A 13,365-nucleotide genomic window follows, 5' to 3' on the forward strand; every position below is an offset into this window, starting at 1 on the left:
TCATGAACTTCCATCCATAGTTCATCAGGCACTCTGTCTATCAGATCTAGTCCCTTAAATCTATTTCTCACTTCCATTGTATAATCATATGAGACTTGATTTAGGTCATACCTGAATGGTCTAGGAGTTTTCCCTACTTTCTTCAATTTAAGCCTGAATTTGGTAATAAGGAGTTCATGATCTGAGCCACAGTCTGCTCCTGGTCTTGTTTTTGCTGACTGTATAGAGCTTCTCCATCTTTGGCTGCAAAGAATATAATCAATCTGATTTTGGTATTGACCATCTGGCGATGTCCATGTGTAGAGTCTTCTCTTGTGTTGTTGGAAGAGTGTGTTTGCTATGACCAGTGTGTTCTCTTGGCAAAACTCTATTAGCTTTTGCCCTGCTTTATTCCATATTCCAAGCCAAATTTGCCTGTTACCCAGAGGTTTCTTGACTTCCTACTTTTGCATTCCAGTCCCCTATAATGAAAAGGTCATTTTTTGGGGGTGTTAGTTCTAAAAGGTCTTGTAGGTCTTCATAGAACCATTCAACTTCAGCTTCTTCAGTGTTGCTGATTGGGGCATAGACTTGGATTACCGTGATGTTGAATGGTTTGTCTTGAAGACGAACAGAGATCATTCTGTCATTTTTGAGATTGCATCCAAGTACTGCATTTTGGACTCCTTTGTTGACCATGATGGCTACTCGATTTACTCTGAGGGATTCCTGCCCGTAGTGTTAGGTAGAATGGTCATCTGAGTTAAATTCACCCATTCCAGTCCATTTTAGTTCACTGATTCCTTGAATGTTGACGTTCACTCTTGCCGTCTCTTGTTTGACCACTCTAATTTGCCTTGATTCATGGACCTGACATTCCAGGTTCCTATGCAATATTGCTCTTTATAGCATCGGACCTTGTTTCTATCACCAGTCACATCTGCAGCTGGGTATAATTTTTGCTTTGGCTCCATCCTTTCATTCTTTCTAGAGTTATTTCTCCACTGATTTCCAGTAGCATATTGGGCACCTACTGACCTGAGGAGTTCCTCTTTCAGTATCCTAAAATTTTGCCTTTTCATACTGTTCATGGAGTTCTCAAGGCAAGAATACTAAAGTGGTTTGCCATTCCCTTGTTCAGTGGGCCACATTCTGTCAGACCTCTCCACCATGACCCACCCGTCTTGGTTTGCCCCACAAGCATGGCTTAGTTTCATTGAGTTAGACAAGGCTGTGGTCCTAGTGTGATTAGATTGACTAGTTTTCTGTGAGTATGGTTTCAGTGTGTCTGCCCTCTGATGCCCTCTTGCAATACCTACCATCATACTTGGGTTTCTCTTACCTTGGGTGTAGGGTATCTCTTCAAGGCTGCTTCAGCAAAGAGCAGCCGCTGCTCCTTACCTTGGGTGAGGTAAGGACTAATTGTGATTAGTCCTTAGATATGCATTTATATCTTTTCCTTAACATGATTTTTATAATACCATCATTTGCCTTCTCTCTCCTACAAATATTCTCAGACACTATTTTTTCAATAAAAAACACCATTTTACCCATTTATCTTTGTTTTATTATCATATTCATTATATTTTCTACTCACTATTTGCTTCCAGCTGCAGAGAGCTACATACATAGACTTTTTCTGTATTTTCACTAATGCTTTTGATTTTGCTGTTCTTTTTCTGATCTCAGTTATAATACATAGTCTATTTTTTTCTAATTTCTGCACTAATGGCACCTGCATATGAGTTCAAAAATGTTCATGTGCAAACAAAGACTATTTTTTTTTATAGAGTCCATGGTTATGTTTCACATAAAATAAACGTTATAGATATATTAAAAGATATTCAATTACAAAGATGTTGAATTGGTATCCATAACGTGCTACAAGTGCAGCGTAAGACTAAATGTAGACATGAATTTAGGGAATGTGAATGAGAGAGACGCTTAAATGATGAAAGGTTGTTTCTAAAGGATCCAATTCTTAAAGAACAATTCCAAACTGATAGCTTATTGGAGGGATTGCTTTAATTTATAAAGGAATTGTGATTAGTCCTTATATATGCATTTACATCGTTTAGCTACTCTAGAGAAAAACAAAGTTTTATTATTATACAAAAAGGAAAGAAAAGGCTGACTAATAGCTCAAATTTTATTTCTGCCCAATTCATATTTCATGTGGTTACTGCTGTGTCCCTGGAATTTGTGACACTTCTGATTGTCATTTAACTAACTCTCCTCCCCTATCCCTTGCCATCCACCTGTGGATTTAAATATTTATTTTCATGCTTCCAAAAGCCATCCATTTGTTCTCTGTCAGTAAACTACCTGCTTGTAAGTCCTGCCTATGTAAGGAGACAGGATGAAGAGAAAAGCAAGTTAATCTACCCAGAGGTATAATTACAACAGTGTAAAGCAAATATGAAATGTTTATTTCATATGGTGCTTTTGACTGAATCTTAATTTGCCTGGCTTTGTATTATTTATTACTCATAATAGCATAGTTGGAGAAGGGAATGGCAACCCACTCCAGTATTCTTGTCTGGGAAATCCCATGGACAGAGGAGCCTGGTGGGCTACAGTCCATGGGGTTACAAAAGAGTCAGACATGATTTAGCAACTAAAACAACTACAAAATAATAGCACAATAGAAATCATGGCATTTATTACCACTGAGAACATGATTTATAGGAAGTGTTGATGAACTGCAGTGTAAAATAACATAATCCAAATTTCCAAATTATTGGGTTACTCAATGAGCACTTAATTGAGAAAGGCCCTGACTGCCTGTGGAGAGTGTGAGGCTACCAAGAAAATAATGAAACTATCTTCTGGCCTTTCATTTCAGCTCAAGGCTCTAGAAATCTGGGACAAATTCTTGAAACACTGCTAATTTAGAGGTTACTGTTACTGAATATACTTTATTAGATAATCTGAGTTTCAGATCTCTGTAATATAGTGTCAGGCAGTAGGGTGGCAGATTCTATTGATTCTGGAGTCAGGCTGCTTGTGTTCAAATGCTACTTTAGCAATTTATGATTTTCTGAACATCATTTCATCTCACTATGCTGATTCCCTCAACTGTTAAATTGAAGCAATAATAGAATCCATTTTATATTAATACATTTATTTGGAAGACCAACAAATAATACATATAAATTGCTTTGATCAGTGCTTTGTACATAAGATATGTTCAATAAATGCTAACTGATCCCAAGATCAGCACAAATAAATTCATTACATTACAAACTGTTATTTACCAGATATTTCCCCTTTTCTTTCCCTCACCTTTAAGTTTTTAAGATTGCCAACTCTATTAATGCCTGATCATACCCTTTCCATGTAATCTGCTTTTCACACCTACAGCCTACTCAAATTATCTTTCTATATTTCACTGAAAGAATTAAAAAGTATCATGGAATAATGGAAACAGCATGATATTTGATTACAGTATTGTTCAGGCATTTGCAGAATTATTTACATTCTCCTTGAAGATATCAGTATCTTACCTTTCATGGCATAGACCTTCATTTCTCCTAGATATGTTTAGCATTCTTCTTTGGCATCTTTCTACCGCTTTGACTTTTCTTTCAAATTCCATATCAAGCTCACAAGGGTGCCACAAGGTTATTTAGTACATTCATGAAGATTTCATCCTCTGATATAACATCAGAATCCAAAACGTTGTAGATCATTACATAATCTATACCATTAATCTAGAACATCAATTAGAGGTCCTAACATTCAAAGAGGTACTTTGCTATCATACTTTAAGTTGCACAAATATTCTATATATCCATATTAATAATATCTTTTTTTTAAATTTATGTTTACAATATAGCCCCTGTGATCTGTTTCTCTTTATCTTATAAAATATTTTGGGATTAGTGGTCTAATTTCAGTTGACTTAAAATTGTAAAGGGTCAAATTACTCATTCTGATACTACTAAAAAAAACAAAACCCATCAATTTATTCTTCCAGTATTATCAACCGCCCTTTCTCTGTAACCCTAAAAACATGACTTGCTTATTTTCTGACACTCTTGCTGAAGTCCTTTTATATTTATTTCCTTCCCTCAGTCTTTAAAATATCTCTCTATGTAATAAAAACAAAGATATGATAGTCTTCACATATGAAATAACACCCCCCCTCTTTCACAGCCATTTGAGGATTGCTGTTGTTCACTAAGTCGTGTTCAACTCTTTGCGACCCTGGACTGCAGCACAACAGCTTCCCTGTCCTTCAGTATCTTCCTGAGTTTACTCAAACTCGTCCATTGAGTTAGTGATGCCATCCAATCATCTCATTCTCTGTCGCCACCTTCTCCTCCTGCCCTTAATCTTTCCCAGTGTCTGGGTCTTTTCCGCTGAGTGAGCCCTTTGAATCTGACAAAACATGGTCCACTGGAGAAGAGGATGGCAAAATACTCCAGTATTCTTGCTTTGAGAACCTCATGAACAGTACCAAAAAAGCAAAAAGATATGATAACGGAAGATGAGCCCCCCAGGTCAGTAAGTGTCTGATATGCTACTGAGGAAGAACACAGAAATAGCTGCAGAAAGAATGAAGAATTGTGCTCATTTAATATGCTAGCAAAGTAATGTTCAAAATTCTTCGAGCTAAGCTTCAGCAGTATGTGAACTGAGCACTTCCAGATGTACAAACTGTATTTAGAAAAGGCAGAGGAATCAGAGATCAAATTGCCAACATCTGTTGGATCATAGAAAAAGCAAGGGAATTCCAGAAAAATATCTACTTCTTCATTGACTCCCCTAAAGCCTTTAACTGTGTAGATAACAAAAAAACTGTGGAAAATTCTTGAATAGATGGGAAGACCAGACCACCTTACCTACCTCCTGTATAACCTGTATGCAGGTCATGAAGCAACAGTTAGAACCAGACATGGAACAACAGACTGAATCAAACTTGGGAAAGGAAGTACATCAAGGCTCTATATTATCTATATTATTTAACTTGTATGCAGAGTACATCATGTGAAATGCCAGACTGGATGAATCACCAGCAGGCACATATATGTAAATAAATATTATAATCCTAAATATTTTAAAGATAAAAAGGAATACATTCTTTAAATCCAGCATAGTTAAAAATAACAAAATAATTACAACAGCACACACACAAAAAGAATACTTTAGATAAAAAGTAGCACAAATAGAAAATCCAGAAAATGTGTCCTTTAAAGACTGAAAATTTTACGTGTGCATGCAAAGTCACTTCAGTCATGTCCTACTCTTTGTGACCCTATGGACTGTAGCCTGCCAGGCTTCTCTGTCTATGGGGGTTCTACAGGCAAGAATACTGGCCTGGGTTCCCATTCCCACCTCCAGGGGATCTTTCCACGCAGGGATCAAACCCATGTCTCTTATGAGTCTCCTGCATTGAAAGGAAAATTCTTTACCACTGGCACCACCTGGCATTTCTTACAAATAAATCATGGAAAATAAAGTCACAAATACGTGACAGTATCAATGATTCAGTGTAGCTGTATAGATTAAATACATTTTTAAAATGAAAGAATTATGCCAGTTTGCTAATAATTTGAAAATCATAGGAAGCTATACATAGTTTAAGAAAGGATAATTGATGAATTATAAATTAAAAAATGAATTAGTTCTTTGATAAATAAACTTTATCTGTCATAAGTCGATCAGCATATCAACAAACACAACAGCAAATTATCTTTCAACATTCTGTATGATACTGAGTCCAGACTGTTTTAGGTGAGATTTCCATAACATTTTTAGGCAATAGATTAAGCCTATGTTATTAAAATTGCTTGAGCACACAGACCAATTAAAACTATTTCTCATTGCATTTTTGAACTCAGCATATACCCTTTCAGTAGGAAACATTTTTAAAAACACAGACAAAACTCCACATAAAATACTTGTCAATTAAATTTAGTATCATTTAAAAATTAAATATACCAGGATCAACTTGTGTTTATCCTTAAAATTCAAAGATGATCCAACTAGGAAATTCATTAGCTACAAATTAGATTAAACAAACTAAAAATAGATTTGATTAAATTCAACATTCCCTTTTAGCAATAAACAAAAACAGAACAGGCTATTGCTCCAGCAAAATAAAATTAGCATTGTATCAAACCAAAAGCAGCAGTCATGGTTAATGTTTAAATATTCCACTGACAAAAACATTTCTATAAAGAATCAAGAACAAGAATTAGGAAGCTCACTATCACCGTAAAATAATGACAAAATAAAGTAAAACAATGAAATAAATATTGAAAAATAGAAAAAAATTTAATATTGTATATTTGATTGCCCCTCTGAGCAGTTAAAAAAAGAGAATTAAAATATTTAGTCCATTACAAAATATTTAAAATACAATTTTCCTAAATAAAAGAAATAATCTGCTATATAAGATGAAATGAATCATATCATTAGTAAAAATTGCCCAAAATAAATAATAAACTGAGTGACATCTATAAATGTGTTATATAAAAATAATAGAAATTAAACTGATGGATAAAATAATTTAATTAAATGTAATGGTATAGTAGGTCCCACAATAAGAATGCTCAGTGTTATCAAACATGTATTGATTCTTATATTAGCCTATTAATTTATTTATTAGACTTTTAATGAAAAAGTTCATTAGATTTTGAAGCTGGAAAATAATGTTTCTTAAATTCATCTTGGAGTATAATATATAGACTCATGTAAGGAACAGTGGTGATTTAACATATAACAAAACAGACTATAATTTTACAATTCAATAAGTAGATACAATTATTATGAATTTATATAGTATACAATAAACATATTAAATTTAAATTCAGAAATATATTCAAACTTAAAATAGGTGACAGTTTCCTTTTGGATAAAGGACAAATGTGTATCTCATACTGTTTGTCTCTTTGTTTTTATTTATTTTATTTTATTTTTTTAAATGTATTATTAATTAAAGGATAATTGCTTTAGGATATTTGTGGTTTTTGATTGTTTAATTTTATTTATTTTTTACATATTTCATACATAATGCCAGAGCTAAACTCAGATGTGTTCAATATTTAATATGAATAAGTCCATATTGGCAAATAGTTAAATGATCATCAGGTGAGAAAGAATGAGTAAAACAAAGAAATAATTTTGCTATATAAAATGCAAAAAAAAATCAATCCATATGATGAAAGGCCTCTTTAAATTATTAAAAGAGGGAGAAAAATCAGGAAAACCATTTGCAACAAATACAATAAACTTGGGTTTGATATCTTAACTATATAAAAATATTTTTACAAAAATATGAAAAATTCAGTCTACCAATTTTTTAATTAACTAAGTATATATTATGATAATGAGTTGAAATACAAAAACTATCTTCATGAAAACACATTTTACTATGTCAATGTTAATTATATTAAATATATTATTTAATGGCTAGAAAGTGAAATCACTCCGTCATGTCTGACTCTTTGCTTCTCCATGGACTATAGCCTACCAGGCTCCTCAGTCCATGGAATTCTCCAGGCAAGAGTACTGGAGGGGGTTGCCATTTCCTTCTCCAGGAGACTTCCCGACCCAGGAATTAAACCTGGGTCTCCTGCATTTCAGGCAGACGCTTTAACCTCTGAGCCACCAGGGAAGAGAAAGTCAGTTATTTACTGAGTACATATTATAAATATGTAGTGAATAGCAAGAGAAATCTAAGAAAAAACTGAATTTAAGAACTGATATGCTTAAATAAATTTTCTTACATCTAAGATTACATTACAAAAATAATAGAAACTATACATTTTACAATGAAAATATTTTCATAACATAATACATGTGTGAAAATATTTAAAAAATAAAGTTTTGTAAAGTAAATTTGCCGACTAAGGTCCGTCTAGTCAAGGCTATGGTTTTTCCAGTAGTCATTTACGGATGTGAGAGTTGGACTGTGAAGAAGGCTGAGAGCTGAAGAATTTCAAAAGGCTGAGCGCTTTTGAACTGTGTAGTTGGAGAAGACTCTTGAGAGTCCCTTGGACTGCAAGGAGATCCAACCAGTCCATTCTAAAGGAGATCAACCCTGGGATTTCTTTGGAAGGAATGATGCTAAAGCTGAAGCTCCAGTACTTTGGCCACCTCATGCGAAGAGTTGACTCATTGGAAAAGACTCTGATGCTGGGACGGATTGGGAATAGGAGGAGAAGGGGACGACAGAGGATGAGATGGCTGGATGGCATCACTGACTCCATGAACGTGAGTCTGAGTGACCTCCGGGAGTTGGTGATGGACAGGGAGGCCTGGTGTGCTGCGATTCATGGGGTTGCAAAGAGTCGGACACGACTGAGCAACTGAACTGAACTGAACTGAAAGTAAATTTCTATACAACTTAGTCATAGGAAACTCTGTAGGAACATATGTAAATATTACATATTGTGCATGTACGTATACAATGTATTAAAATGTAATAACAGTGTTCATTGGTTAATAGAATAACAATTATCACTTGCTGGTGGAGATATATTAATATATTTTCATCATTATAATGTCTTTTCTACCTTGTTTATATAATAAGAGATTAAATTATATTTTTAAGTGAGCTTCTTATTATCCAAGTATGCTGGCTAATCTGCACAACTATTGAAGTAGAGTATCTAAACAGAGTTTTGTGTGACTTGTGAAAAATATCCTCTACAGACACTTTATAGGACTGCAAGGAGATCCAACCAGTCCATTCTAAATGAGATTGGTCCTGGGTGTTCTTTGGAAGGAATGATGCTAAAGCTGAAACTCCAGTACTTTGGCCACCTCATGCGAAGAGTTGACTCATTGGAAAAGACTCTGATGCTGGGAGGGATTGGGGGCAGGAGGAGAAGGGGACAACAGAGGATGAGATGGCTGGATGGCATCACTGATTCGATGGACATGAGTTTGAGTGAACTCCGGGAGTTGGTGATGGACAGGGAGGCCTGGAGTGCTGCAGTTCATGGGGTCACAAAGATTTGGACACGACTGAGTGACTGAACTGAACTGAACTGACAGTCAAATAGCTCAGAGTTAAATCCACTCAGCTAAGTCTTAGCCCCATGCTCTTTTTATTGCAACATATGAGTATATATATACGTTGCAGGGTCAAGAATGTGGAGTGTTGCCTCATTAGCGAAGTTGGTAGCTTAGGACTTGTCTGGAGGAGGAAAAATACGTCAAAAAGAGAGGTGAGGTGAAGTCGCTCAGTCGTGTCTGACTCTTTGCGAAACCATGGATTGTAACCTACTAGGCTTCTCCGTCCATGGGATTCTCCAGGCAAGAATACTGGAGTGGACTGCCATTCAGAGAATACTATTAAAAGAAGTAATTAAACATTTTTTGAAGACATAGGTGCTAATTTCACAAATGTCCTTCTGATTCACCATGTGCCCCAACTAAAGTAATTGTTAATGTGAACTTGCTTGGGTTTCAACTAGTGGAGGTAACCACTGTTGTTATTGATGTGAAGTCAGAAATTTGCATAAACAATACTGTGGGTCCCGTTTTTTTGTGCACAGATTATTACCCCTCTAGCTGGAAACTTTGTTAATGAATAATATATAAAGACTTGACTATAATGTGTCTGCAAATAGTATTAATATTAGACTGTGATTATTGAAGCATGGAATTAGGAGAAAAGAATAATGCAAATTTTCTTATTAAAATTAATTTTAGTTATAGAAAAATGTATGTCCAATATAAAAACGTGGGATATCTAGCAATATAAGAAGACACTTTTTATTAGAACCCTCATAGAAATATAATGTTTAATATTCCTTTCATTTACATCCAGCTGTCTCCATCTGTCCTTCCAATTTTTCCATCTTCTCTTATTCTTTCTCTGTCTTTTTTCATTTTCATTCCCTTCTATGTACCAACCAATATGATATATCTGACTTCCTATCTTTCAGCTTATTTGTAGTTAAGATCAAGTAGCATATGTAGTATTGACTTTTGCTTGCCTGTTTAAAAACCAGTCAATTTATATTAAGCTAATTTTTCAACATATTTAATCATTTGTTATAAACACAACCTTAAAGGGTTTTATGATATGTCATAGGAAGAAGTGCTTCCTTAAATTATACTATTAACATGGGCCTGAACTCCTTCTTTATAAGCTGCTTCTCATCCTCATTGCTATAGAACAATGTCATAATTTCTATCCTCTAAAAGATTTACAAAAATTGCGCACATTCATAAGAGGGTACTTAGAATTTAGGTTAACTTTCTGAATATACACAGATATATTACTCAACATAATTTAGTGTGTTTAGTTTGCATGTGCATGTGTATTTAGAAAATTCAGATTCTAAAAGAGGCATCTCTTTCATGGAAAGTTCATATTTAGTTGATTATGCATTTGAGAATTCTGAAGATCAATATAATACATACCTGATTTTATTATTTGCAGCTATTTTTCCTAAAGCTCTTACGAACTGACTGTGCCTATCTGACAGACTGTGGTCCACTGGAGAAGGGAATGGCAAACCACTTCAGTATTCTTGCCTTGAGAACCCCATGAGCAGTATGAAAAGGCAAAATGATGGGATACTGAAGGAGGAACTACCCAGGTCAGTAGATGCCCAATATGCTACTCGAGATCAGAAATAACTCCAGAAAGAATGAAGGGATGGAGCCAAAGCAAAAACAATACCCAGCTGTGGATGTGACTGGTGATAGAAGCAAGGTCCAATGCTGTGAAGAGCAATATTGCATAGGAACCCAGAATGCCAGGTCCATGAATTAAGGCAAATTGGAAGTGTCAAACAAGAGATGGCAAGAGTGAACATCAACATTCTAGGAATCAGTGAACTAAAATGGACTGGTGAATTTAACTCAGATGACCATTATATCTACTACTGTGGGCAGGAATTCCTTAAAGAAACAGAGTAGCCATCACGGTCAACAAAAGAGTCCAAAATGCAGTACTTGGATTCAATCTCAAAAATGACAGAATAATCTCTGTTCATTTTCAAGGCAAACCATTCAGTATCACAAAATCCAAATCTATGACCGAATCAGTAATACTGAAGAAGCTTAAGTTGAACGGTTCTATGAAGACCTACAAGACCTTTTAGAACTAACATCCCCAAAAGATGTCCTTTTCATTATAGGGGACTGGAATGCAAAAGTAGGAAGTCAAGAAACACCTGGGTAAGAGGCAAATTTGGCCTTGGAAAACGGAATGAAGCAGGACAAAGGCTAATAGAGTTTTGCCAAGAGAACGCACTGGTCATAGCAAACACCCTCTTCCAACAACACAAGAGAAGACTACACATGGACATCACCAGATGGTCAACACCAAAATCAGATTGATTATATTCTTTGCAGCCAAAGATGGAGAAGCTCTATACAGTCAGCAAAAACAAGACCAGGAGCAGACTGTGGCTCAGATCATGAACTGCTTATTACCAAATTCAGGCTTAAATTGAAGAAAGTAGGGAAAACTCCTAGACCATTCAGGTATGACCTAAATCAAATCTCATGTGATTATACAATGGAAGTGAGAAACAGATTTAAGGGACTAGATCTGATAGACAGAGTGCCTGATGAACTATGGATGGAGGTTCATGATATAGTACAGGAGACAGGGATCAAGACCATCTCCATGGAAAAGAAATGCAAAAAGGGAAATTGGCTGTCTGGGGAGGCCTTACAAATAGCTGTGATAAAAAGAGAGGCAAAAAGCCAAGGAGAAAAGGAAAGATATAAGCATCTGAATGCAGACTTCCAAAGAATAACAAGGAGAGATAAGAAAGCCTTCCTCAGCAATCAATGTAAAGAAATCAAGGAAAACAATAGAGCAGGAAAAACTAGAAATCTCTTCAAGAAAATGAGAGATACCAAGGGAACATTTCATGCAAAAAAGAGATTGATAAAGGACAGAAATGATATGGACCTAACAGAAGCAGAAGATATGAAGAAGAGGTGGCTGGAATACACAGAAGAACTGTACAAAAAAGATCTTCATGACCTAGATAATCACAATGGTGGGAACATTCACCTAGAGCCAGACCGCCTGGAGTGTGAACTCAAGTGTGCCTTAGAAAGCATCACTATGACCAAAGCTAGTGGAGGTAATGGAATTCCAGTTGAGCTATTTCAAATCCTGAAAGATGATGCTGTGAAAGTGCTACACTCAATATGCCAGCAAATTTGGAAAATTCAGCAGTGGCCACGGGACTGGAAAATGTCAGTTTTCATTCCAATCCCAAAGAAAGACAATGCCAAAGAATGGTCAAACTATTGCACAATTGCACTCATCTCACATGCTAGTAAAGTAATGCTCAAAATTCTCCAAGCCAGGCTTCAGCAATATGTGAACCATGAACTCCCTGATGTTCAGGCTGGTTTTAGAAAAGGCAGAGAAACCAGAGATCAAATTACCAACATCCGTTGTATCATCAAAGAAGTAAGAGAGTTCCAGAAAAACATCTCTTTCTGCTTTATTGACAATGTTAAATCCTTTGACTGTGTGGATCACAATAAACTGTGGAAAATTCTGAAAGTAATGGAAATACCACACCACCTGACCTGCCTCTTGAGAAATCTATAAGCAGATCAGGAAGCAACAGTTAGAACTGGACGTGGAACAACACACTGGTTCCAAATAGGAAAAGGAGTATGTCAAGGATGTATACTGTCACCCTGCTTATTCAACTTTTATGTAGAGTACATCATGAGAAACTCTGGGCTGGAAGAACCACAAGCTGGAACAAAGATTGCCAGAAGAAATATCAATAACCTCAGATATGCAGATGACACCATCCTTATGGCAGAAAGTGAAGAGGAACTAAAAAGCCTCTTGATGGAAGTAGAAGAGGAGAGTGAAAAAGTTGACTTAAAGCTCAACATTCAGAAAATGAAGATCATGGCATCCGGTCCTATGACCCCATGGGAAATAGATGGGGAAATAGTGGAAACAGTGTCAGACTTTATTTTTTGGGATCCAAAATCACTGCAGATGGTGATTACAGCCATGAAATTAAAAGACACTTACTCCTTGGAAGAAAAGTTATGACCAACCTAGACAGTATATTCAAAAGCAGAGACATTACTTTGCCGACTAAGGTCCATCTAGTCAAGGCTATGGTTTTTCCAGTAGTCATGTATGGATGTGAGATTTGGACTGTGAAGAAAGCTGAGAGCCGAAGAATTGATGCTTTTGAACTGTGGTGTTGGAGAAGACTCTTGAGAGTCCCTTGGACTGCAAGGAGATCCAACCAGTCCATTCTAAAGGAGATCAACCCTGGGATTTCTTTGGAAGGAATGATGCTGAGACTGAAACTCCCTACTTTGGCCACCTCATGCGAAGAGTTGACTCATTGGAAAAGACTCTGATGCTGGGAGGGATTGGGGGCAGGAGAAGAAGGAGATGACCGAGGATGAGAT

Source organism: Capra hircus, chromosome 1 (genome assembly GCF_001704415.2).
Source record: "Capra hircus breed San Clemente chromosome 1, ASM170441v1, whole genome shotgun sequence".
Classification (NCBI taxonomy): domain Eukaryota; kingdom Metazoa; phylum Chordata; class Mammalia; order Artiodactyla; family Bovidae; genus Capra; species Capra hircus.